Source organism: Prionailurus bengalensis, chromosome B4, assembly GCF_016509475.1.
Source record: "Prionailurus bengalensis isolate Pbe53 chromosome B4, Fcat_Pben_1.1_paternal_pri, whole genome shotgun sequence".
Classification (NCBI taxonomy): Eukaryota; Metazoa; Chordata; class Mammalia; order Carnivora; family Felidae; genus Prionailurus; species Prionailurus bengalensis.
Window position 1 is genome coordinate 76,553,100 of NC_057358.1, and position 22,078 is coordinate 76,575,177.

Sequence of the window (22,078 nt, forward strand, 5' to 3'; positions counted from 1 at the left end):
CATTTGCTGACTTACGGTGAGAACATATTTTCAGTATTCAATGGGATGCTGACCATTATTAGAGCCTACTTCTTGCCCAGATTCTTTTTTTTTTTTTTTTTTTAATTTTTTTCAACGTTTATTCACTTTTGGGACAGAGAGAGACAGAGCATGAACGGGGGAGGGGCAGAGAGAGAGGGAGACACAGAATCGGAAACAGGCTCCAGGCTCCGAGCCATCAGCCCAGAGCCCGACGCGGGGCTCGAACTCCCGGACCGCGAGATCGTGACCTGGCTGAAGTCGGACGCTCAACCGACTGCGCCACCCAGGCGCCCCTTCTTGCCCAGATTCTTGCATGACCTCCTAGCCAGGGCCAGCCTATATGGTAATTCTATAGTCTGGAGAGAACTCTTCCTGGCTCCTCCTTGTCCTGCGTGTGGCCTAAGCTGGCATTCAAGCCCTCCAAAGGTCTGTGCCAACCGCTCCTGACCCTGGCTGCACTCACCCCATCCTTTCCCGATTTCTTTGCTGGTATAGTCCTCCGGCCCGTGACATCCTCCAGGTGAGAATGTGGGAAGGGCTTTTTCTTCTTTTGAAAAATATTTGTTTCCAAATTTGCTATGATAGGCATGTTGGGAAAGGTCGTCAAAAAGATGTGACCACCGACTGACCCATGAACTGGACCCAGGCAATCAGAGGCTCCTTACCCCTTCCCCTGTGCTGGGAATGTGGGTTGTACTTGCCTTTCCCGCTCCCAGCGGCCACTCCAAGGACATAGCCTTGAGATGGTGATGTGGTATTGAAAACACCTGCGTGGTACACGTGACTGAACCCAGTTAGGGCCTCTTTATAAACTTTTAAGGTTTGGTGGACGGTGCGAGGATCCATTTCTCTTGCTGCCACCCAAGACAAGCCTTTTATGTAAGCTCCCTTTACTTATTAAAACCACCACCTCCTGAGCACCTGGTGGCTCAGTCATTAAACATCTGACTTCAGCTCAGGTCATGATCTCATGGTTCGTAAGTTCGAGTCCCACATCTGGTGAGCTCCAGCCCTGCTTTGGGTGAACACTTGCCCCTTTTGGATAAAACACGAGCCCCACTTTTAGTGAGCCCTGCTTCTCTCTCTCTCCCCCTCTCTCCCTCTGCCCCTCTTGGGATTCTCTCTCTCTCTGCCCCTCACTCGCACTCTCTCTCTCTCAAAAAAATAAGAAAAAAAAATAAAGCTGCCACCTCTTGGGGCACCTGGGTGGCTCAGTCCGTTAAGTGTCCCACTCTGAATTTCTGTTTGGGTCATGATCTCGCAGTTGAGCCCCACGTTGGGGTCTGAGCTGACAGCATGGAGATTCAATCTCCCTCTCTGTCTGCCCCTCCCCTGCTGTCTCTCTCTCTCAAAACAAATAAATGAACATTAAAAAAAATAAATAAATCCTGCCACCTCCCAGCCTGGAGTGGGCTGCTTCCAGGTATGGGGGCCAATTTCAGGTTTCACCTGGGAAGCTTCAGGAGGGTTGTGAACTGCCACTGCCTTTTTCTATTGACATACAATTCACATAACATAAAATTCGCCCTTTTAAAGTATACAGTTGGGGGCACCTGGGTCGCTCAATCGGTTAAGCGTCCGACTTCAGCTCAGGTCATGATCTCGCAGTTTGTGATGTCGAGCCCCGTGTCGGGCTCTGTGCTGACAGCTCAGAGCCTGGAGCCTGCTTGGGATTCTGTGTCTCCCTCTCTCTGCCCCTCCCCTGCTCATGCTCTATCTCTCTCTGTCTCTCAATAATAAATAAACGTTAAAAAAAATTAAACTGTACCGTCGAGCGGTTTTTAGTATACTCACAAGATTGTACCACCATCACCACCATCTAATTCCAGAATACTTTCATCACCGCAGAAAGAATCCCTGTGCCCTTTAGCATTCCCCCCTTCTCCCTCTCCCTGGTCCCTGCCGACCACTAACCTACTTACTACCTCTGTGGATTTGGCTCCTCGGGATATTTCATATAAATGGAATCATGACATAGGTGGCCTTTTGTGGCTGGCTTATTTCACTTCGCATAATAGCGTGAAGGTTCATCCATGCGGGTTGCATGTGTCAGGATTTCCTCCCTTTTTAAGGCTGACTAATATTTCATTGTATGGATACATGACTGTGTTTATTCATGCAGCTGTTGATGGACATTGGATTGTTTCCACCTTTGGCTATTGTGTACCATGCTGCTGTGAATACTGGCATACAATGATCTGTTCAAGTCCCCGTGTTCCATTCTTTTGGGTACACAGTGGAATAGGAGTGGAATTGCTGGACCATATGGTAATTCTATATTTCACTTTTTGAGGAACCACCACACTGTCTTCTACGGTGGCTGCACCATTTTAAATTTCCACAAGCAATTTATGGAGGTTCTAATTTCTTCACGCATTGCTAACACTTGTCTGTTTTTATTACTATTATTATTATTATTATAGCCATCCTAGTGGGTGTGAAGTGGTATCCCATTGTAGTTTCTATTTGCATTTTCCTAACGACTGATGATGTTGAGCATCTTTTCAAGTGCTTACCAGCCATTTTCTATGTATTTATAGAGAAATACCTATTTTTCTTCTCTATCTATATAGACATTTTTAGAGAAATATTTATTCAAATCCTTTGCTCATTTTTTCCTTTTTTTAAATTTAAATTTTAGTTGTAACATACAGTGCAATACTGGTTTCGGGAGTAGAATTCAGTGATTCATCACATACGTACAACACCCAGTGCTCATCACAACAAGTGCCCTCCTTAGTGCCCATCCCCCATCTAACCCATCCCCCACCCACTCCCCTCCATCAACCCATAGTTTGTTCTCTATCATTAAGAGTCTCTTGTGGTTTGCTTCCCTCTCTTCTCTCCCCCCTCTTCCTATATGTTCACCTGTTTTGTTTCTTAAATTCCACATACGGTGGAATCACATGGTATTTGTCTTTCTCTGACTGACTTATTTCACTGAGCATAATACACTCTAGCTCCATCCGTGTCATTGCAAATGGCTGCTCATTTTTAAATTGGGTTATTTGTCTTTTCATTTTTGAGTTGTAAATGTCCTTTACATATTTTGAATCCTGGATTCCTAATCAGGTATGATTTCAAATACCGTCTTCCATTCCATCAGTTATTTTTTTCATTTTCTTGATGGTATTCTTTGAAGTACAAAAGTTTTAAATTTTGATGACACCCGATTTTTTTTTAATTTATTGCTTGTGCTTTCGGCGTCATATCTAAGAAACTACCCACTCCAAGTTCAAAGAGGTTAACTCATATGTTTTCTTCTGACACTTTTATAGTCTCTTACATTAGGTTTTTGATCATTTTGATTTAATTTTAGTCCAGGGATCCAAATTCGTTCTTTTGTGTGTTAGATAACCAGTTGTCCTGACGTCATTTGTTGAAAAGATTATGATTTCCTCACTGAATTGTCCTCACATCTTTGCTGAAAATCACTTACCCGCAAGTAAATGGGTTTATTTCTGGACTGTCAAGTCTATTCTGTTGATCTGTTGCATCTATCTACACACTCTTGATACTTGATATGGAGTACTGCAGCTTTGTAGTAAGTTTAAGTCAGAAAGTGTGACTCCTCCCACTTTGTTCTTCCTTTTCAGGATTGTTTTGGCCATTGTGAAGCATGAATTACTTCTATAGAAAGAAAAAAATTACTATTAAAAAATCCTTAAAACATATTTAAGTCATTCCAACCCAAAAACTTTTCCCAGACTCTCCTTTCAGGATCTACCTTCTTCTGGACATTTCATTAGTAGAGTGCGTCTCTTATAGCATCTTGTACTCTCCTGAGCTTGTTGGAATCACCAATCTCACTGAAAGACAAGCTCATTGAGGGTAAGGATGGTGTCTTATTTACTTGAGAATATGTCCCATGGCCCCTGGCTTGGAGCCTAGGACTATGGTGGGGTTGAGTATATGCTGTGTGCATAAATGAATGAGTGAATAAATAAATGAATGCTGTTGAGTCATATACACAGTTCATACTCTGATCAGAACCTGGGCAAACATCCTTTACGAAGAAGGACTTAGGAAATGTATTCATTAAATTCACGGTTACACCTCTATTAACGAGTGTAGTCATGTCACATGAGGTTTCCATAGTTTATTACAGTCATTATAATGCTTGTCAATAAGAGAAAAATGTGCCCAAATTACCCGAGGAATTATGTGCGAATTGCATACTCAGGCATTCCACAGACAGGGCCTGGCTTCAATCAATACTGTAACAATGACAGGTCTTATCAAAGCATCAGAACTTGCTTAAAGTAAAAGATTATTAGCCTTTGTATTAGCCCTCCAAACAGGGCTCTTAATTAATCCGCTAATGATTTTCTTTGTTTAGAGGGATTAGCCCGGATCAATCCTAATATGTGCTCCCAGAGCTATATGCATATGCTTGTCCCTCAAATGGTTCTTTGGAGAGCTGAGGTTTGAGTCCCTGCCCTTGGGGAGCACACAGTTCAGGAGTGGAGGAGGCACACACACTACTCATCTGAGTCAGGGGGCTGAGTGCTGGCTCACGAGCGGGCCCAGAGCAGGAGGGCAGGAGTAATTCTGGCTGGGAGGCAGGGAGGTGTCAGACCACATCAGACCTTTGAACTGAGCCTGGAAGTCTGCCTAGGATGTTGTCAGGTAGAGACAAGGACTGGAGGGTTTCGGGCAGAGGAGGCAAGGTGTTCCAGGCAGATGGAACAGCTAGAGCAAAGGCATGTTGGCAGGCACACACAGGCGCCCATACACACTCTTGCGCTCAAATGCATCCTTCTCGCAAGAACTGGGCAAGTCAGAAATTGTCTGAAAGATGTTGTTATGTCCACCTGAGTCAGCACACAGCTCAAATTCCTACCAGGCTCTGGATTCCAGCTGTCCTTTCCTCAAGAGGGCTTTCAATGTCTGCCATCCCCTTGCCTTCCTTCCCATCAAGGCAGGCCCTCTCTCTGTCACCAGTTGGACATTCTCCTTAGGGTCCTTACTCACTGCAGATTTTGGCACTAATCCCAGGAGGCCTGGCATGAACTGGGCCAGAGGAAACCGGTCCTGATGAAGCTTGGGTGTTGCAAGATGCGGACTTTTCCATCTGCCCCTGCTGGGGCCATTGGCTGACTGGCCAAGCTGTGGGGGCAGGGAGAGCCTCCATAGCACCGTGGACAGCTGATGGGGGTGGGGGGGGTGGCTTTGTCCAGTTTTTCAAGCATTGGTTAGAAACAGTCCCAATGTGCTTTCTTCCATCCAATCAATGACAGGCATTTATTGATCACACTCCTTTTAAAGTTTTTAATTGGCATATTACAAACATATAGTAAGATGCACAGGTCATTAGTATACGGCCTGATGCATTTTCACCAACTGAACACACCTGTGTAACCGGAACCAGGATCAAGACGCTGAACGTGACCAGCACCACAGAACTCCTCTTATTCCCTCCCTGGCACCGCCTACCCCAAGGATAACCACTGTCTGGCTTAGATCAATTTTGTCTGATTTTGTACTTTATATAGATGGAGTCACATAGTATAAACTCTCTTGACACTTACTCTTTTTTTTAATTGAGATAATTGACATATAACATTATATTAGTCCCAGGTGTACAACATAATGACTTGAGATATATAGATATATAGATATACATATACGTACATACATATATATATATACTGAAATGATCACCAATCTAGTTACCTTCTATCACCATACCAACTGACAGGTGTTTTTGTCTCGTAATGAGAACTTTTAAGATTTACTCTCCTAGCAACTTTCAAGTACATAATACAATAGTATTGACTGTAGTCACCATGCTGTACATGATGCCCCATGACTTACCTATTTTATAACTGGAAGTTGGTACCTCTTGACCCCCTTTACCCACTTCACCCAACCCCCAACTCCCTCCCCACAGCAGCCAATCTATTTCCTGCGTCTATGAATTTTGTTTTGTTTCTTAGATTGCACATATAAGTGAAATCATACAGTATTTGTCTTTTTCTGACTTATTTTTACTAAGCATATTATCCTCAAGGTCCATCCATAGTATGGATTTTCTTGGCAGTCTTTTTTTTTTTTAATTTTTTTTCAACGTTTTATTTTATTTTTGGGACAGAGAGAGACAGAGCATGAATGGGGGAGGTGCAGAGAGAGAGGGAGACACAGAATCGGAAACAGGCTCCAGGCTCTGAGCCATCAGCCCAGAGCCCGACGCGGGGCTCGAACTCATGGACCGCGAGATCGTGACCTGGCTGAAGTCGGACGCTTAACCGACTGCGCCACCCAGGCGCCCCAGTCTTTTTTTTTTATTGAGGTATAATTGTGATCCAACATTATATTAGTTTTAGGCGTACGACATAATGCTTCAAGAGTCGTATACACTGTGAAATGATCGCAGTAAGTCTAGTTACTATCCATCACCATACCAACCAATTTGTTTCTTGTGGTGAGAATTTTAAGATTTACTGCTTTAGCCACTTCTACATATGCGACACAATATAGCTGACTATGGGCACCATGCTTGAACAAATAGATTAGTCAAAGACTCTGAAGAAGGTGTTAGAAAGACTGACTCTCATAAGGAATAGGGGCCCACAAATGTAAAATGGAGTAAATCATGTGTATTGGCGGGGGGGGGGGGGGGGGGGGGGGGAGGGGGTTAGTCTCTGTGGTCTCTGGGAGGATGGAGAGGGCAGGTGGTCTGGTGCAAAGTGCTCTGGTCTAGGACTCAGAAACTTGCATTCAAATTTGATAATTACCTGCTGTGCAACCTTGGAAAATCTCTTTCCCCCTCTGGACCTCAGCTGCATCCTCTGCAGGGCTGGAGTGAATAATAATATGTATCTTTTCACCACCAAAGACACCCTCTGTTATTTATTCCTACCCCCGACTGGTGCCACGGACTTCACCTTTTGAAAAATGTTGCTGACTGAGCACACCGCATGTGAGTAATGATTAATTTGTTTCCTTGTTTTCTGTTAATGGGCAATGTATGGAGCCAACTCAGATCTGTACCAGATAGCAAGCGGTGCCACCCCAGGTCGACAGAATTCCAGGAAAAAGCAGAGGCTCTTTAAGGCTGAGTTACTTGACTGCAGCTTCCTTCACGTCAGGGAAATCTTCAAAGCCTGGTGCACCTGATGAATTGTAGTGAGTAGCCTGAGAACCCCCATCCCAGCCTTCGTGCCGCCCTGAGCCCGGGAACTATCGACGAGACAAACGACCACTAACTTTCCTTCCAGCTCTCATGAGCCAAAGGACTGGGGGTTGCCCAGCTCCCACTGGAATTGACTGCAGAGTTGTGAAGTGAGGACCTCCTCCTCAGGGTGGCCTCAACCCCCACCCCCACTCTGTGCCCACAGCGGGCCCTCAGGGGCCCAGGGCTCATGTTGCTCCAGAGGACTAGTTGGAAGGGGCTGATAGAACTCGAATCCCTGGAGCACTGTGATAATCGCCTTCTGCGGCTCCAGGCCGTCTGCGCCAGCCTGGGGAGAGAATTCCAGTGTTCTTTTCAGGAACAGGACTTGCCACCTCCTTCAGGGACTGCCTCCTCCTCCGGTCCCCGCTTCCCAGAGCTCAGGCTCTGGGGCCCCACTCCACTTTGTATACCCCCCAAGAGCTCTCTGCAGAGAGTCGGGAGGAGTACGATGTGGTCAAAGAGAGCTTCTTGGCAAAGATATGATGTACAAGAAGGAGGGGCAGAGCTCTATGGAACGAGGTGTTGTGGGGTGTCATTGTGACTTGGACGGCCTCCACGCAGTATTCTGGGCAGTATGAAGGGATGCAGGAACCCTAGGAGTCACCCCTAGAGGAATGAAGTAACCAGAAATCCTCAGGGGTCAGTGGCAGCGGTGGTTGTGGCGAGGGCATCGGTTTCAGAATTCAGCACATCTTGGTTTGAGCCCCAGGGATGGTTGTTATCACCTTGAAGATGGCCTAGAACTGAGCCATGAATAGCAGTTTTTTTTGGGGGGGGGGGCGCTGGGAGGTGTGAAAGGTCAGCATCACCTAGGGAGCTTTCTCAATGGGTAGGTGCCACCCCTCCCCGTTCTCACCCCTACATAATTCGGACCATACGACCTCCAGCCTCCGGAGAGGTTGACATTTGTAGTGTTAAAGCCCTCCCGGCAATTCCGATCCACCCTGACACTTTGTCTTTCTCCCCCAGAACAACTGTCCAGGAAGGTCATCGGAAATAGGATACTCGTCCTCTGAACTAATTAGACCGCCAGCAGCCCAGCCCGGTCCAATTCAACCAACTCGCCCATTGATTCAAAACATTTCTTGTTGAGCTTCTACACTGGGCACGGCCATAGGCCCAGTGTCAGAGACCCAAGACCCCGCTCTTGCACCATCCATAGCGGGGAAGGCAGGCCAGCTCAGAGACATCACAGTGTCGTGACAGCTCTGTGATAAGGAAGGCCCAGAATACTCTAGGAACACCTAGAAGGGACAGTCTTGGATGATTAGGAAAAGCTCCTTGGAGGAAGAAAAGGCCGGGAGCCAGCCAGGAGGGTGGGGAAGGCCTTTCAGGAGGGAGCTACCACGCACAGCCTGGAGGCGAGAACAGAGACTGTTCAGGGAAGTGCAGGTCGTCCCAGGCTCAGCCTGGGTGGTGTCAGACGATTCTGGGGAAACACCGGGGGGGGGGGGGGGGGGGGGGGGGTGGGGGGGGGGTGGAGTTTATCCTGTAGAGGGAGGGGAGTGCAGGCTGGGAAGGGTTCTGAGGGAGCCGATGTTGTGGGGGAATAGATGGGGTCAATGCTGCGCTGGGGAATAGATGGGCCTGGAAAGAGAGGTCTCTGGGGTCAGGGGCTGGATCCATTGATTGTTCAGGGGATCAGAGCAAAAGATGCCGAAGGCCTGAACGAAGAGAGCATCCATGGGGCCAGAGAAGGGGGGCTGGGTTCCTCAGAAACACAACCCCAGCTGTGGCTGACCCCTCCTGAGAGGCCTGCTTCTCCCCTGCAGAGGGGCTTGTTCTGGAAGCCTCGTATCCAGCTTTCGCCATCTGAGCTGAGTCTGTGTGGCCATCCAGCTTTTCCCTGCTCTTGTCCCTCTCTCTGCTTCTCTTCTCTCTCTCCCACCTAGTCTTCCAGAATCCGTTGATAAGCCTTCCTATTTCCTCAGCTTTGTTCTTTTTTTTTTTTTTTTTTCAAATTTTTTTTTAAACGTTTATTTATTTTTGAGACAGAGAGAGACAGAGCATGAACGGGGGAGGGTCAGAGAGAGAGGGAGACACAGAATCTGAAACAGGCTCCAGGCTCTGAGCTGTCAGCACAGAGCCCGACGTGGGGCTCAAACTCACGGACCGTGAGATCATGACCTGAGCCGAAGTCAGACGCTTAACCGACCAAGCCACCCAGGCGCCCCAACCTCAGCTTTGTTCTTAAACCTCCCATCCACCTGCCGGAAGCCCAGCTCTCCTCCTGTGCGAGGAAGGTCCTCATCTGTTCTGCCCAAACGCCTCCCCACCTCCACCTGAGTCAGTCCCTCCCATAGCCACAGCCTGGAGTTTGTCATTCCTAAAATGCCTGCACTTCTCAAAGCTTAGATTAAACACTTGGTTCATTGGCCACATCCCTCTGTGCTTCTGATTCTGACTCCTCATTCCTGCCTCCTGTCCCGGAGTCCTGCTCACCTAGACCTACATCTTGCCTGTACCTTCTCCCCTCGACCCAAGACCCTCTGGCCTCACAATGTCTCCACCCCCTGAGCCGCTGCCCAGGGGACCCACCTGGCTGTCTTCCTGGCCTCCAGCCTTTGGGCTGCCTCATCCACCTGGAGAGCAGCAAGCCACCATGGCGAGGCGGCCTTACTTCAGATGGGCCCTTTCCAGGGCTCCCCACGGGTCCTCTCTCTGCCCTCTCTCGCTGCAGCTCTTTCTGGGCCTCTCCAGTGCCCTCTGGCCCCCACCTTTCCCAGCTCCTCTGAGCAGCTGACCTTCCTCTTCATTCCCGAAGAAAGCAGAAGCGCTAAGATGGGAATTCCCTCAAGTTCTTGCCACGCACCTTCATGTTGCAACATCACCCATACCCTGCTTTCTTCCTTCTGAAACACACGTTTCCCTCCTCCTGACAAGAACCAGCCTGGGGGCTGGACCCCAGCTCCTCCCTCCTCCTGGGGCAGGGAGCACCATCCGTCATCCCCTCCCTCATCCCTCTCTCCAACTGCACATTCTTCCCAGCTCCTCTGTGAGCATTGAAACTCCCCCTCCCTCCCATTCACTCCTACCCATCGCCTCCAGCTTCTGCAACTCCCCAGAACCTTCTCCTACCCGTCCCAGAAGTACCCCAACATGAGAACATCAGAACGCATCCCATCATTTATCCCCCAACCTGCTCCTCCTCCAGTGCTCCCCATTGGTAAAAGGCAGCAGGGCTCAACTACACATCTGGAGTTACTCTGAACTCACCCGTTCCTCCACCCCATATCCCACCACCCACCAAGGCCCCTGGAGGCTCTTCTCTAACGTGCCCAGAACCCATCATTATGCCGTTATGTGTCCAGGACTTACCTGCAATCTCTTGGTGTGTGATCCTTTCAGCTATGTGTTCAACAAGCCCATCCTGGGCAGCACTGATGGCCTCACGTTCACACATCCAACTCCGACAGATGCCCCGCTTTGCCACCTGACTCCTTTCATCCCAATACCAATGACTGACCTGAACTTCACCCTTATTGACCAACCCTGTCTTACCTCCTAAGCCACCTGGGAGTTTGGCCACTCTGCCTCCCTTGCCGTGTCTGGTTTCTGCTGGTCTCATCCTGACTATCAGTGTCACCTGGATGAGGTGTGGTGGCTCTGAAGGCTCAATGGCCTCAGTGGCAGTACGGGGAGACCATCTGAGGTGGGGCTGCCGGGGGTAGTGGCTCTATTAGAATTCCCTTAGGGACACGTACGAATTTATTCATTCAGTAAACATTTATTGACCACTTCCAACATGCCAGGCACTGAGCTAAGCCCCAGGGATACCTCAGGGAGCAAAAAATACACAGGTCCTCCTTTCTCTCCAGGAGCTGACAGTTTAGTGGAAGAGACATTCATCCTATAAACCTCATTATTACGACCAAGACGAGCGCTCCACCAGGAAGGCACGTGGTGGTCAAGCACGTAATGGGGGCTTGATTCTCTCTGAGGAAGTCACGGTTCCCCTGAGACCTGAAGGATGAACTAAAAGAAGACAGGAGCGGGGCGCCTGGGTGGCTCAGTCGGTTAAGCGGCTGACTTCGGCTCAGGTCATGATCTCGTGGTCCGTGAGTTCGAGCCCCGTGTCGGGCTCTGTGCTGACAGCTCAGAGCCTGGAGCCTGTTTCAGATTCTGTGTCTCCCCCTCTCTCTGACCCTCCCCTGTTCATGCTCTGTCTCAAAAATAAATAAACGTTAAAAAAAAAATTTAAAAGAAGACAGGAGCAGGGCACCTGGTGTCTCAGTCCGTTAAGCATCCGACTCTTGATTTGGACTCAGGTCACCATGTCACAATTCGTGAGTTCTAGCCCAGCGTCAGGTTCCGTGCTGACTGTGCAGTGTCTGCTTGGGATTCTCTCACCGTGTCTGCCTCTCCCCAGCTTGGGCTCTCTCCCTTTCTTTCACTCTCAAAATAAATAAACTGAAAAAAAAAATTGGGGCACCCGGGTGGCTCAGTCGGTTAAACGGCTGACTTCGGCTCAGGTCACGATCTCGCGGTCCATGAGTCCAAGCCCCGCGACGGGCTCTGTGCTGACGGCTCAGAGCCTGGAACCTGCTTCAGATTCTGCGTCTCCCTCTCTCTCTCTGCACCTCTCCCACTCTCTCTCTCTCTCTCTCTCTCTCTCAAAACCAAATAAACATTAAAAAAAGTTTTTAATAAATAAAATAAAAATAAAAGGAGACAGGAGGGATGTGCATCCCAGGTAGCAGGACCAGCATGTGCAAAGGCCCCGGGGGAAAGGAGAGGCAATACAGGGACCCGGAAGTCCTGCATAGCATACGCTTTTGTTTTTTTTGCTTGTGAAATAACATAATGCAAAATTCACTACTTCATCCATCTCCAAGTGTGCAATTCAGTATTGTTGGTAAGTTCACAATGTTGTGCAACCACCACTGCTATCTAGTTTCAGAATATTTCATCAGTTCAAAAGGAAACCTTGCACTCATTAAGCAGTCACTCCCCCTGCCCCTCTTCCCCCTGGCCCCTGGCAACCACTCATCTACTTTATGCCTCTATGGATTTGCCTATTCTGGACATTTCGTATCAGCGGACTCACCAGTTTGTGGCTTTTCGTGTTTGGCTTTTCTCACTCAGCCATAATTGAAAAGGTTCATTCACATTGTAGCAGGTACCAGCACCTCATTCCTTGTTACGACCGAATCATATTCCATTGTATACATAGACTGCATTTTGTTTCTCCATTCGTTTGTGGAGGGATATTTGGGCTGTTTCCACCTTTCAGCTATCGTGAATAGAGTTGCTACGAACATGTGTGTACAAGTTTTCGTTTGAATGTCTGATTTCAACTCTTTGGGATATATACCTAGCGGTGGAATTGCGGGGTCATGCAGTGACTCTGTGTTTAACTTCGTAAGGAACAGGACACCCTTAGCCTCGCACTCGTGTGACCTCACTTAAAATCCAGTTGTGCGGCATGACAGGGGCAAAGGTGACATCTGAAAGTAAACCCTGTTCTTTTCCAATATTTTCAGTTTCTTTTCATCTCCTCTCATTCAGGTCGTTCAAAGTGGAGGAGAGCAGGCTGGGAAAGTCCATCGAGGAAAGTGCCCCTTAGACTGAGAAACTGCCCCATGCAGGCGGCCCGGCCAGCCCAGGGATCTTTGTCAGTTTTGTTGCCTGATGTAGCTCAAGCCTAAAACAGTGGTTGGCGCACGGCTGGGGCTCAATAACTACTTGTTGCATGAATAAATAAATACAATGAACTGCTTCAAGTGCCCTAAGATCCCAAGGAAACAGACATTCATCAGCTAGAACCAGAGAGAATGGACCAACATTGCAGCCAGAAGGTAGGTGGTCAGATCAGGAAAGGATTTCCTGGAGCCATGGGCCCTGAGTCCTTGGGGGAAGCCTCCACTCCTGTTTTTGAACACTCACCATGTGCGGGCACTTTTACATTTGTTCACCTGGAAGCTAGGAGAGCCTGTGTGGCTTTGAATCCCATAGCCAGGCAGCCTCAGAGGTAGAATCGGGATCCAGGCCACTGGACATCCAGGCCTTGCCTTGCTCCCTTGGTGGGGACAGAGGTCCCTCCATCCTGAGGCCAGAGCTCAGCTCGGAGCATGCCCGGGGGTGCGGTCAGCCCGAGGGACTCCCAAGGGGCCCTGAGAGGTGCTATAGGGAATCCTCAGCCCTCCCTTCCACCAGCAGAGGCTGGAGGGAGGAGGGAAGGATGGCAGCCAAGCGTGACAATTGGAGGCTAATATTGAATTGCAGCAAAATGAGCAGAGCATTAGCTGCCCCACCTGGACCCACCCCCAGAGAATACCAAGGCCTGGGCTCGTGCTCGTGAGAAGCTGGCAGGCCCAGTACCAGGCGGAACTGTGGTTGGATGAACAGGGGTCATGAGGCGGTGACTGAGGCCACAGGTGGAAGACATAGTTTGGCTGAGTTAGAGGCTCTCCTGGGCCCTCCACCCAGGCCTGGGTGTCCTACATTCACAGCATTCCTTTTAGGTTCTGGGGGCAAAGCTGGGGGCATCAGAGCCAGGCTGAGATGCTGTCCCAGGACCCTGCCTTCAGGGAGCGTAGGGGAGAGGGGGGATAGGAACATACCAAACACCCGGAGTTCTGGGGCGTGGGGAGAGGGAGGCGGCCTTGATTAAGTCAAGGAAGGCTTCTTGGAGGAAGGTGAAGGGTGTGGGGCTGGGTTGGGATCCAGGAAGATCTGACTTAGCTACTTCCTAGCTGTTTTGACCTTGGGTAAACAGAACATTCTACAAACATTCTTTGGAGTGTCTACTACATGCCAATCACCTGCTAAGCATTGGGACTACAAAGGTCACTTTGATCCGGTTCCTGCCCTCCGAGCTTAGCCACTCAGCCCGGACAGCATGGTCTGTGCCGTCATAGAGGTGAGGCAGGGGGCTGTGGAGTAGGGACAGAGGAGGTGGTAGCCAGCTGAATGTCCTTGAGCCTCCCTTCCCCTCATCCTTAAAATGGGACGGGTACCCACTTCACCACATAGTTGAGATGACAGGTGGAGAGGAGTGTGAGCCTAGCACCTCGCACAGTGGACGAGCAGGGCAGGTCTCCAGGAGAGTGTGACGCTGGCAGAGGCCGACGGAAGGACAAGAAGGGGTGTAGCGCCAGGGTGGGAGGAAGGTAGGCGTGACACCACGTGGGGAGGAGAGGGCCCCTGCACAGAATCTCAACAGGGTCCCACAAGTCACCTGATCGCTGGAGCCCACGGATGCTGGAGGCAGGCACCCGGGAGCCAGGGTGGTTTAGCTGCAGCTGTTCTGAGTGGGGAGTCAAACAGGTTTGGGTGACCTTTACGAACAAGGTCGTGGGGCGCTGCCCGCCACCCTTCCCGCTCGTTGCCACCCCCTTCTCTGGTAATGACCCGGGCACGACCTGGCATCTGCAGCCCCTCGCTCTCCCTGTAGGGCAAAGATACCAGCTCTCCTGGCCAGCTGGCAGATACTGTCCCACTCTGCCCTCGAGCCCTGTGGGAGGGGCTTCCTGGGGTGGGTGAAACCCAGGGAGCTGTGGGGCCACCGAGGCACCCTTTGAGGCCTCCAGCCTCCAGCCTCCCCCTCCCAGGTGGTTTCCCCTCTGCTACAACCCACAGTGGCTCCCAGCTGCTCCGCCTGTAAAGGAGGCTGCCCTGGGCTTCTCCAGGTGGCAGAGCTGTATGGGACCCCATCAGTCAGCTTCTCCAACCCTCCCCCTTCATTCAGAAACTCCTGCCTCAGCTTCCCCGGTGTTTGCTCGGTCTTTGTTGGACCCCAAGCAACTGGGAACTCACTACTTCACAAGGCAGGGTTATTAGGGAGGCCCCCCTGCCCCCAGCCCCTTACGCACACCTGATCCTTTTCAAATGAAGACAAACTTGTTCCTGACCTTTCCTCACCCCACCGGACACAAATGCACACACTCACTCTCTCTACCCAAGCTCTGAGCTCTCTCCTGAATCAGGTCCCTGAAGAACGCTATGCGGCTGCAACAGAGAAGGTGCAAGACAGGCTTCAAGGGGGCTTGGAGGGACAAGAACTGATGGTTTTGCTCATTTATTCACTGGATGAGCATTAACTGAACACCTACAACGTGCCAGACCTTGCCCTAGCCGCTGAGGGCACAACAGAGAGCAAACCCAGATATGGTCTGGGAACTCACAGTCTAGAGGAGGAGGCAGACACTGAGCAGATCATTATGAGCCTCTGATTGATACAAAAGGGCAGGGCACACCACTGGGTGGGTGGTCCTAGGAGTGTGTGCTCCTGGGGCTATAGGAAGCCTCCCCAACGAGAAAGTGATTTTTGAGTCAGGATCAAAAGCAGTATTTTTCAAACTATGGGGGGCAACCCATGAGTGGGTCATGAAATCAATTCAGTAGTTGTGACCTAAATTGGCTTTTTAGTGAAATAGAAGAGAGGAGTTTAGAACCTCACAGTTAGGGGACGCCTGGGTGGCTCAGTCAGTTGAGCGTCCAATTCTTGGTTTTGGCTCAGGTCACGATCTCACGGTTAGTGAGACTGGGCCCCACGTCAGGCTCTGCCCTGACAGGGTGGAGCCTTCTTGGGATTCTCTCTCCACCTCTCTCTCTGCCCCTCCCCTGCTCGCTTTCTCCCTCGAAATAAATAAACTAGGGGCGCCTGGGTGGCGCAGTCGGTTAAGCGTCCGACTTCAGCCAGGTCACGATCTCGCGGTCCGTGAGTTCGAGCCCCGCGTCAGGCTCTGGGCTGATGGCTTGGGGCCTGGAGCCTGTTTCCGATTCTGTGTCTCCCTCTCTCTCTGCCCCTCCCCCGTTCATGCTCTGTCTCTCTCTGTCCCAAAAATAAATAAACGTTGAAAAAAAAATTAAAAAAAAAAAAAAAGAAAGAAAGAAACTAAAAAAAAAAAAAAAAATGTTCCTAACCTCACAGTTAGGAAATGCTGTTTAGGAAATGCTAGTTTTACTTATCTATAACCATATCTACATCTACATATCCATCGACCTATTGAGCTAATGTCTATGGGTTAGGATATTGGGTGTCTTCCCGCAGGCCTCAGTCAAAAAGGCTGGCAAGTCCCCGGCCTGGAGTTTGAGGAAGAGTTATGGTGAGAAAACAGCGGTGGCACTTGTTCCTGGCTGAGGGAACAACACTCATCAGGGCCCAAAAGGAAGGAGTGTGGAAGGAGGACGTGTCAAGCCCAAGGTCCTGCCTTGTCCTGTGGGCAGTGGGGGGCTCTGGGAGGCTAGGTGAGATCCCGTCTTCCTTATCCCCATGCCCCAACCCACGGAAGGAGACAGACGACAGGGGGAAGCTGTCTTTGCATCTCCCCAGGAGCCGGGACCTGCAATCTTCCCTGCCCACCCCCCTTCCCCTGGGGGCCTTGGCAATCAGGACTGTCTGACCTTGGAGGTGGGGTTTGGAGGACAGAGTCAGCTGATCAATGGGACAAAAACCTGAATTTCTGAATCTGACAGACCTGTATCCATAGCTCATTTCCTCTACTTACCAGCCATATGAGTTCAGGCAACTTTTACAACGTCTCTGGGACTCAGTGTCTTACTGTATAAAAATGGGGCTAGTATGACTCCTCCCCCAAATTCCTTGTAAAGGCTTAGTCTGAAACCCAGCTGTCCTTGGGCCTTCAGTCCTCTGGGTTCCCCCTTTGCTTTCAAATAGAATAGGGTTGGGGCACCTGGGTGGCTCAGTCGGTTAAGCGTCAGACTTTGGCTCAGGTCATGATCTCATGGCTTGTGGGTTTGAGCCCCGCATCGGGCTCTCTGCTGTCAGTGCAGAGCTCGCTTCCGATCCTCTGTCCCCTCTCTCTCTACCCCTCCCCTGTTCACTGTCTCCCTACCTCTCTCTCTCACAAATAAATAAATAAACATTTAAAAAAAATCAAATAGACTAGGGTTGCAGGGACACCTGGGTGGCTCAGTAGGTTAAGCACCTGACTTTTGATTTCAGCTCAGGTCATGATCTCACGGTTCGTGCGTTCGAGCACAGGCTCTGGGCTGACAGTGCAGAGCCTGCTTGGGATTCTCTCTGTCCCTCCCCTTCTCTCTCTCAACTCTCTCTCAAAATACATAAATAAACTTAAAAAAAAAAAAAAGAATAGGGTTGCCAGATTTAGCAAATAAAAATATAGGACACCCAGTTAAATTTCAATTATAAATTAACGAATAACTTTTGAGTATGAGTATGTCCTAAATATTGCCTGGGAATATACTTATGCTAAAAATGTATTTGTTACTTACCTGAAATTCACCATACTCAGGCATTGTATATTTTATCCGCAGCCCTACATGGAAATCCAATGGCTCACCCTCTGTCCCAGAACTGCACAGACCTGATGCCCCACAATACTCCCCAGGCCTCCTGAGGGGTTGAGCCCCAGTCTCCCACCTCTCCTGCCACTGCCCCTGGGGCTGCTCTCTTCACTCTGCCCCACTCCAGCTGACCATGGACCTGCCCTGTCCCTCCTCCCTCATTCCCTGAAGGTCTAGCCTCACAGGCTCGGAAGCGTGACCCACTTTTACAGACCTTGTGGGGGGAATGGAAGGCACAGAGCAGGAAACACACCTTATGTCAGCTGTCAGACAGCACCAGTCCTGAATTCTGTCCCTGTGCTCCACATGGCGCCTCCTCACAGGCCCTGCTCCCCACAGGCCCCCTCTCCCCACCTCCGCCTTCCCAGGCTCTCAGCCCCTCCTTCAAGCCACCAGCAGATGATACACAAATCCTTGTTTCTTTATCACCCAGAGTCCTTTAGACTTCTTTTTCACCTCCTTCCCATCTTGATGGGTTCAGAAGGTGAGGTAGGGGTTCACTTTCACAATCAAAAAGGTCCTTTTGAAGCCAGACCCCTGGGGTTCTAACTCTGCGTCCACCCTTACTAGCTGTGTGACCTCAGGAAAATCATTTAACCTCTCTGCCTCATTGTCCTCATCTCTAAAAACTGGGATGATCACATTTAGCTCCTAGGATTGCTGTCAGGGTTAAGAGAGTTAACACTTACAGGAATGTTTAGAGCAGCGCACAACAGAATGAGCACTAATATTTAATATTACAACTGCTGCATTTCGTCACTTCCAAGGTGTAACTTTTATGCTCATTTTAACGCCTCTTACAGTTGTGGTGTCTTACAGCAGCTGGGAATGGCTGGCACTACTTATGCATATTTAAATTGCTCAGGTGATCAGCCCAGGTCATGATCTCATGGTTCGAGTTTGAGCCCTGCATTGGGCTTTGTGCTGACAGCTCAGAGCTTGGAGGTGCTTTGGATCCTGTGTCTTCCTCTCTCTCTGACCTTCCCCACCCTGTATCAAAAATAAGTAAACATTAAAAAATAAAAAATAATTAAATTGCTCAGGTGAGTCTCGTGCCTTCTCATTCCTAAAAACTTAAAATGTCTTTAAAAGATTACGTTCTACAGCCGCTATGGAAAATAGTTTGAAGGATCTTCAAAACATTAGAAGTAAAACCACCATATGATCCAGCAGTTCTACTTCTGGGAATATATCCAAAGGAAACAAAACCCCTAACTCATAAAGATATGTACCTTCATGTTCACTGCAGCATGATTCACAATAGCCAAGACATGGAAACAACCGAAGTGTCCATCAGTGGATGAATGGATAAACAAGGCTGATATATAGATACACACACACACACACACACGCACACACGCACATACATACATACCTATATATACACATACAAATACACACACTCATATATATACACATACACACAATGGAATATTATTCAGCCATAAAAATGAGGAAATCCTGCCATTCGCGACAACATGGATCTCAGTTGAAGACATTATGTTAAGTGAAATAAGTCAGAGAAAGGCAAATATTGTATGATCTCACTTATATGCGGAATCTACAAAAAAAACCCCACAAAACTCATAGAAAAAGAGATCAGAGTTGTGGTTCCCAGTGGTGGAGGAGCAGGGGCGGGGGAGGAGCCGGAGGGAGGTGGTCAAAGGCACAAACTCCCAGTTATAAGTAGGACGGAAGGCACAACGTGATGACTACGGCCGGCACTGCCGCACGGTACATAGGAGAGTTGTTGAGTGTAAATCCTGGGAGTTCTCGTTACAAGGAAATACTTTTCCTCCTTCTGTTTCTCTTTACTGTACCTATACGAGAAGGTGGATATTGGCTGAACCTATTGTGGTAATCATTTCACAATATGCATCAATCAGACCATCAAGCTGTGCACTTTAAACTTCTACAGTGATGTGGGTCAATTAATTCTCAGTAAAACTGGGGAAAGCAAGGTTACACTGTGGTTTAGCAGTTAAACAGAGTTATTGTGTATACAGTCAGCCATGGAAACAGAAGAGCACAGCAAGAATTCGACATCAGCGAGGCAAGTGGTTATTACTCAAAGATGACCACCATTCCGTATTTTCTTGCAAAACAACAGCCAGGTGTCTCAGGGGGCTCGGGAAAGGAAGAGTCCCAGGGGTAGATGTAACTGTGTTATGTTTGATCACTGAGACGAGGGCCAAGTGATTGCCAGTCACCTGTGAAACAAGAAAAGGCCTGGACAAAGGGGCCGGAAGGAGTGTCTGGAGCTTGGGAAGAAATTCTGGACACAGTAGTGGACAGTCTGGTAAGAAATGGTACATCACTGTCCTCCTGATAGCACAGAGGGTGTTGTGTAGGAAAACATCAAGGACTCTGAATCAAAAAAGAAATTTAGGGGAGCACCTGGGTGGCTCAGGAGGTTAAGTGTCTGACTCTTTTTTTTTTTTTTTTCAACGTTTATTTATTTTTGGGACAGAGAGAGACAGAGCATGAACGGGGGAGGGGCAGAGAGAGAGGGAGACACAGAATCGGAAACAGGCTCCAGGCTCTGAGCCATCAGCCCAGAGCCCGACGCGGGGCTCGAACTCACGAACCGCGAGATCGTGACCTGGCTGAAGTCGGACGCTTAACCGACTGCGCCACCCAGGCGCCCCTTTTTTAATTTTTTTTTTTTTTTAAGTGTCTGACTCTTGATCTCAGTTCAGGTCTTTATTTTTTTAATAAAATTTTTTTACTGTTTATCTTATTTATTTATTTTTGACACACACACACACACACACACACACAGAGTGTGAGTGGGGGAGGGGCAAAAAGAGGGAGACACAGAAGCAGACTCCAGGCTCTGAGCTGTCAGCACAGAGCTGGACACGAGGCTTGAACTCATAAACTGCAAGAGCATGACCTGAGCCAAAGTCGGATGCCTAACCAGCTAAGCCACCCAGGCGCCCCTCAGCTCAGGTCTTGATCTCAGGGTCATGAGTTCAAGCCCCACATTGGGCTCCGTGCTGGGCATGAAGCCTACTTTAAAAAAAAAAATCAAAAAGAAATTTAGGAAAGTTGGACTCTGAATGTGAAGACATTTGGGGACTGTTTCAGCCAACTTGTTTCACCTCTCATTTCCTTTTTGATACATGCATAAGAGTGATTTTGACTTAAAAAAAAAAAACACCTGATATCTAAATAAATCTGAAAGACTTCATTATATACAAAACAAAAATTGGTAAGAAAGCATTTGGGGGGGGGGGCAGTTTCCCTCACTGCTTTTTTTTTTAAATATTTTTTAAAGTTTATTTATCTTTTTGATAGACAGCGCAAGCAGGGGAGGGGCGGGGGGGGGGGGGACAGAGGATATGAAATGAGCTCTGAGCTGACAGCAGCGAGCCCAACACGGGGCTCGAACTCACAAACTGCAAGATCATGATCCGAGCCGAAGTCAGATGCTCAATCGACTGAGCCAGCCTGGGACCCCTTCCTTCACTGCTTTTGAAAATTATTTTTAACTGTGGCAAAATACACAGAACATAAACCTTCCCATTCCAACCATCTATAAGTGCTAGATAAGTGGTGTTAATACAGACACATTATTGGGCAAAGCATCACCACAATTCATTTCCAAGAAAGCGTTTCTCTAATACTCATTAGTGGTGCATCAGACAGCTGATGGCACCTTGGAGCTCATAAGACACGGAGTGGTGGTCACTGTAGACAAAATGCAGCCCTCCCCTGGGGGAGGTCTGCTGCCCACCAGGAACCACAGCTTGAACCGCCCCCCCCCGCCCCACCGGCTTTGACAGGAACACCATCCTCCTCCCCAGCTCACAAGGAATGCACTGCACAAGTAGCCCAGTCGTGGTTGGCGCCCAGTCTTGGGCCCAGACCAGAACGGGAGCAAGTCTCAGTCTCTCTGGACTTCAGGTTCTAATGTGTAAAGTGAGATCCATAGGCTAGATGACCTCTACGATCCTACTGGGTTCCAACTTTATGACTGTGACTGAATGGCCACACATGCACACACACACACACATACACACAATACCTACATACATGTACACACGTACATGCATACATACACGCACACATAAATACATACACACACCTACACACGTGTACATATATACATGGATATGCATACACACACATATAAACACACACGTGTGTATACCCACACATACACAAATTTGGTTGGGAATTAATGGGTTTACAGAGAGAAATGCACCTCTTCTGCATTTATGGGGAGGGAAGAGATTATCATTTGATTAGATGAGGGGAGGTCCTGCCCAGAATCAAGGGTCATCAGGCCACTCCTTCTCTCTGTCCCTCAAGATCATAAACACCTCGACCAAAGAGGAGAGACCAGAAGGGGTGCATGGTCCATCTAAGGGGCTCCAGCCTACATCTCCAATCCCTCCCAGACTTCTGTTCCTGGGACTGTGACCTGCCTGGGGACCCTCTGGACAGGAGGTAGAGCAGGGTCTGGAGCCAGTCTTCCTAACAGCACTCTGAGCCTGACCCTGCCTTTGGGTCCCCAGCAGAGGGAGGAGGGCCAGAGGGATTAGGGAAGAGTAGGGGAGTGGGCCCCGGGGACGCCCAGACCTAAAAGTCTCCTAGATCCCA